Here is a 6,501-nt window from a genome sequence, read left to right on the forward strand (position 1 = left end):
CAGGGAGACGCGCCCCAAACTCCCAGCGCGCCCGACGCGCAAGGTCCGCCCGAACTTCACCCAGCGCCCCGTGGGACGCCCTTGACGCCCGTTCCCCGCTTTTTGCAAACAAGAGAACTGCGTCTGAGTCGTTTGGATTTTGCTGGTTTGAATCTGAGTAGTTTGGATCTGGCCTTTTGGGAGAGGGGCAGGGGGCAGGGGGACACTCCGAAGGGTGCTCAGGGGAGCATATAGGGCATAGGGTGGGATATCTAACCAGGTGGGCTGCAAGCAAGGCAATTCTTTTCTACTTTCTTGTTTTCTTTCTTCATTTCTTTCTTTCTTTCTTTCTTTCTTTCTTTCTTTCTTTCTTTCTTTCTTTCTTTCTTTCTTTCTTTCTTTCTTTCTTTCTTTCTTTCTTTCTTTCTTTCTTTCATGTATTTAGTTTTTTGGTGGCAGGGCGGTAGTCAGGGCTTACTACTGAATGCCCTCAGGAATTATTCCTGGTGGTGCGCAGGGGACCCTAGGGGATGTCAGGGATTGAACCCAGTTTTGTCAGGCTCAGGGCAAACCCCTACCCGCTGTGCTATTCACTCAGGCCCCAGGCAAGACAATTCTTAAGCCCCTTACTATCTCTCCCACCCTGAGCAGTTTGAATTTGATAAGTTAGTAGTCTACTTAAAGTGTCAGATTCTAAGTGAACTATGAGCTTAAGTTCGATATCTATTGGATGATACTTGATATTAAACAACTACTATAAAAATATTACTACATTTGCCAGCTGAGGACTTCTTCCCCAGAGATATTGGAACAAAATTAATACGTAGCTACACTGAACAAAATTAATATGTAGCTACACGGATGTGGGGAATGCCATAAACCTGACCCAAAAAAGTTTAATATGTTGAGGAATTCAAACTGTTTTAAAAATTGAAAAATAATATATAGTCAAAGAGTAACTGTTTACAGATAAATTGAAAATAAAACAAAGAAATGCACATCCATCACTGTCACCACGTAAGCTCATCCACCGACTTGTTCCAGAGATTCATAAATAAAGCTCAAAAGAAACAACTAGCAGCAAAATTTTCTCTGAAGAGGAGCATTCCTGGCTGAGTCCTGCCGGATCTCTGGAGGGGGTCATGCCAAGTTCTTGCCCTGGCAGTCACACACATGCTCCAAACCCACCACCCTGCCTCCAGCCAAACTGTGCAGGCAAATATTGTGGATTTTCTGCAGCACTGCCGCAAATGGAGACATATCCAAACTCCACAGTAGCAGACTGCAGTGGATGGGAAAATGACAGAGAAGCGTGTCTTCTAAAGCATGAATAAATAACCAAACAAAAATTTAAATGAAAGATTTCAGAATAGCTATAAATATCATGAAGAAAGGTATGGTACAGCAGGGCGGGCACTTGCCTTGAATGCAGCCGACCCAGGCTGAATCTCTGGAGTCACTTTAGGGTCCCCACTAGGAGTGATCCCTAAGCTCAGAGCCAAGAGTGAACCCTGAATATGGCCGGATATGGCCTAAAAGCCAAATAGAAATAAATTTTAGAAAATACCATGAAGAAAGTGATGTAGTGTGATGTGACGGAGATAAGACTGGGAGGAGCTTATTGAGAAGAAGGATGAAGGGCTGTCACTACTGGAGGAATTGATATTCGATCTAGGATAAGGGAGCCTGTCTTGCAAAGACTGAGGAGGTCACGGGGCGGGGGTGAAGAAATTGTAACAGCAGAGAAGGAGGAATAGAGTTAGTAAACTATAGGCTTTGCAGTTACAGAACCCCAGAGAGGAAAGGAAAAGTGTTTCATGTATGTTTTAAGGACTGGAGTGACAGCACAGAGGGTAGGGTGTTTGTGTTTGCCTTGCACGCAGCCAACACGGTTTGATTCCCCCGTCCTTCTAAGAGATCCCAGCAAGCTACCGAGAGTATCCCGCCCACATGGCAGAGCCTGGCAAGCTCCCCGTGGTGTATTTAATATGCCAAAAACAGTAACAACAAGTTTCACAATGGAGATGTTACTGGTGCCTGCTCGAGCAAATTGATGAGCAACGGGATGACAGCGGTGACAGCGGTGAATTACTGCTAGGGGATTTCACCTACAAGTGCTCAGGGCTTACTCCTGGCTCTGCACTCAGGGATCAATCCTAGTAGCTCAAAGATGAATAAGCCACATGCAAGGCAAGCACCTTAGTATCTTACTAAACACCTTAGTACCTTAACGCTATTCTTTCTCTCCAGCCCTATTTTGGTTTTAACGTGTAAGTGAAGGTTTTCTTAGGCATCAGCAATTTAATTGCAAGTTTTACATTTTTTAGAATATGTAGTATGTATACATAATTTTCATGACTTTTGTTTTCAAGAAAATAAAGGTATGGAAAAGAGAAAAATGGAATATTTAATATAAATAACAGCAGAATATATGCACGTCAGTGTACTAGTAACTTTCCTTTTATAACCTTAATTAACTCATAGTAATCCTGTATGCTAGGTGGTCTGAAAAAGAAATAGATGTAGGAAATACAAGGGAATGGGTAGCACCCAATTTCTGTCTCATTGAAATACAGCCAGTCATCATTTAACATCTCCAGTAGATATGTGGAAAAGGCAACTTAAAGATGTGCAAATAGTATGTAAAGAAGTTAATTTTGCCATAGTCTAATTGATATGAACAAAAAGTTAAGTTGTTTTTTTTTTTCTTTTTAGGTCACACCCGGTGATCCACAGGGGTTACTCCTGGCTCTGCACTCAGGAATTACTCCTGGCAGTGCTCAGGGGACCATATGGGATTCTGGGAATCAAACCCGGGTCAGCCGCATGCAAGGCAAATGCCCTAACCGCTGTGCTATCACTCCAGCCCTGCCCCCCCAAAAAAAGTTAAGTTCTTTTTTTTTTTTTTTCAGTTTTCCATCAAATTTATCAAACTTTGAACTTTGTTTTTGAGTGCAGAAACAGGTGTAAGTCTTTTTTTTTTTATTAGTTTATTTTTAATTAGAGAGTCATCGTGAGGGTACAGTTACAGATCCATACATCTTTGTGCTCATGCTTCCCCCATACAAAGTTCAATAACCCATCCCTTCACCAGTGCCCATTCTCCACCACCCGTAAACCTAACATCCCTCCCCCCCTCCCCAGACCCGTCTCCCCCCACCCCACCCTGCCACTATGGCAGGGAATTCCCTTTTGTTCTCTCTCTCTGATTAGGTGTTGTGGTTTGCAATAGAGGTGTTGAGTGGCCATTGTGTTCAGTCTCTAGTCTGTATTCCACCCGCCTCACCCTTCCCCCACATGACCTCCAACCACATTTTACTTGGTGGTCCCTTCCCTGAGTTACCCAGAATGAGAGACCAGCCTCCAAGCCATGGAAACATTCTCCTGGTACTTATTTCTACTATTGTTGGGCGTTAGTCTTATAGTCTATTATTCTATATTCCACAGATGAGTGCAATCTTTCTATGTCTGTCTCTCTCTTTCTGACTCATTTCACTTAGCATGATACTTTCCATGTTGATCCACTTATATGCAAACGTCATGACCTCATTTTTTCTAACAGCTGCATAGTATTCCATTGTAAAGATGTACCAGAGTTTCTTCAACCAGTCATCTGTTCTAGGGCACTCGGGTTTTTTCCAGATTCTGGCTATTGTAAACAGTGCAGCGGTGAACATATAAGTGCATATGTCACTTCGACTATACTAAAAAAAAAGTTAAGTTCTTAAGGCATATTTCTAGCCACAGAATCTCCTCAGGTTTCTCATTGAGGATCCCAAATGCTCCTATTATTAAGCAAAGCACTCTGTTCCTACTGACTTCCATACTCCAACCCTCTTAATTTGGGGTGGTTGTGTGGTTTGACCCGCCCCCCAGCAGCTTGGAGAGTAAGGTGGGAATCAGTTGTTGACAGGGAACCCTTTCACCACAGGGTGGGCTCACACCCTGCCTGGGCTAGATGTGTCAATGAATGGAATATTCCAGAATTTGGGGATCTGGAAGGAAGCCAGAGCACCTAGGCAAACCCACACAGATACGGTATTTGCAAACACCACAGACTCTCGCGAGCCAAAAAGCCAAAAAAAAAAAAATAAAACAAAGAAATTGTGCCAGGCATATTATGTTGTAACAAACAAATATGCAAACAAAAATTACTCACGTTGGGACTGGAGTGATAGCACAGCGGGTAGGGCATTTGCCTAGCACGCGGCCGACCCGGGTTCAAATCCCAGCATCCCATATGGTCCCCTGAGCATCGCCAGGAGTGATTCCTGAGTGCACGAGCCAGGAGTGACCCCTGTGCATAGATTGCTGGGTGTGACCCAAAAAGCAAAAAAAAAAAAAAAATTACTCACGTCATTGCAATGCAGGAAGAATAATAAAAAAAATGAAAGTATATTAAAAGGGAATCTCAAAGTATCACTGAGGAAGTGAAAGTTAGGATGAGAAATGAAAGATGGATAGGTATTAGTCACTGGGTATAGGAAGAATATCTGACAGCAACTAGGAGCTTGTCTTGTCCCAGTACCAAATATGGTACCCAAATACCACCAGCAGTGATTCATGAGCACAGAGCCACGTAGAGTGAGATGATGTGAGGTGAAGAAGGATGCTAAATTAGTGGAGTGGGAAGGAATCATGACAGAGAATATCATTTAGATCTGGAATAAAGAACAGAGTATGCAGTGGGTTTTTGTTTGTTTGGGGTTTGGGAATTAGGCCACACACAGCAGTGTTCAGCAGTGTTCAGGGTTACTCCTGGCTCTGTGCTCAGGGACCATTTCTGGCAGGGCTCACGGCACTAAAAGGGGTGCCCAGGATAGAACCTGGGCTGGCTGTGTGCAAGGCAAGCACCCTACTTCCTGTATTACTCTCTGGCCTGAGTGTGCAATGTTGAGATATATTGTACATTTAACAAGCTGTGACAAATAAAAAAAAACACATAATTAGAACTTGATCCTTAGAGAATAAACAGTTACTATTAATATGGCATTGGAATAATAGCAAAATTTGCATGTAATGGAATATATTCTGTCAATTTCAATTTCATGAGTTTGATCATTATAAGCTAAATAACTATTTCTTGGTGTGAGTTATAGTATCTGCAATCTACTCTGAGCCATAACAGAAAATATTAAGAACATAATAAGCATGCTAGTATATGTAAAAGATTTAATGGACAGTAGAGGAAGCAGCAGTTAAATAGGAGCACTGGGCTTTGAATTAGAAAAAACAATTCTATTCTTCTAATGCATATCTATTAAGTATATATAAATATATAACCCTACTAGTAATGTTTAGTAGGTGATTAGAAATAACCCAAAACATCCATAGAAATATATACAGATTTTAGCTCCTTTTAAAGATATTTTGATCTATAGGTACTCATTACAATAAACTTATTTTTAAAAAAGTATCTATTAGTGATGAATCCTTAGAAAAGAAATTTTTACAGGTCCTTTGTTTTTTTTACTCTTGAGATATCAATTACAAAGCAGTTGGCTAAAGGTTTTGGCGCTGGAGAGACAGGAGTGCAGCTAGGAGCTTGCCTTGTCCCAGTTCTCTACCGAGCACCAAATACGGTCCCCTGAGCACCACCAGGAGTTATTCGTGAGCACAGGCCAGGAGTAAGCCCTGAGCAACACTGGGTGTGTCCCCAAACCTAAATTATTTTTTAAGGCATTAATTCCTTGTGGATAGACAAGTTCTGCATAAACAAAACCCCATCTTTATTTTCAAAATTGGGCGCGCGTGTCCAAGGTCACGTTGGGGAGCAGGGTGACCCCTGGCTTTGTCCGGATCAAGCTCCAGCTGTTGCAAGGAGGCAGGCGCTCAGCCCTTTTATAAAGTCGTCATCTTCTTCTCTCAGGTTCTTTCCATCTACACCGCAATGCTTAGCAAGTTCTCCATTTGCAGTCTGTGTTCAGCTCTAACAGCTCTGAAGCAAAGTTGAACAATTTCATTTCCTCCTAAAGAAATCCACCGTCGTGAAAAGAATATTTATGCTTTTACTCTGTGTGCGTGCGTGCGTGTGTGTGTGTGTGTGTGTGTGTGTGTGTGTCTTTTGGGGTCACACCCTCTGGTGCTCAGGGATCACTCCTGGTGGTGCTGGGGGGGACCATAATGGGATGCGAGGATGGAACCTGGTCAGCAGTGTGCAAGGCCAACACCCTCCCCGCCGGACTCTAGCTTTGGTCCCGTAGTGAGAAGAACCTTCCTGAGGGGGAAGCCAGGGGTCTTCCACTCTGCACCCACAGCAGGAAAGGACACCCTGCCAGGGTGCTATGGACCCATACTCTTTGCAAGACCAGCTTGAGCTTCTCCTCACTCCGTGCACCTCCGGATTCTCTTTCCATTCCCAAGAACTCCCCCTCCAAGTCTCAGCCACACCCATCTGTCCCTCTTTTATTATGTGGAACAGTGTAATTCCCTCCAGCATTTATTTCTAAGAAGGAACCCGAAACACTAGGATCATCTCTAGCTTGAAGGCGGCAGACAACTAGAAATAATCACTAATTTTTC

This window comes from Sorex araneus, chromosome 2 (assembly GCF_027595985.1).
Source record: "Sorex araneus isolate mSorAra2 chromosome 2, mSorAra2.pri, whole genome shotgun sequence".
Classification (NCBI taxonomy): Eukaryota; Metazoa; Chordata; class Mammalia; order Eulipotyphla; family Soricidae; genus Sorex; species Sorex araneus.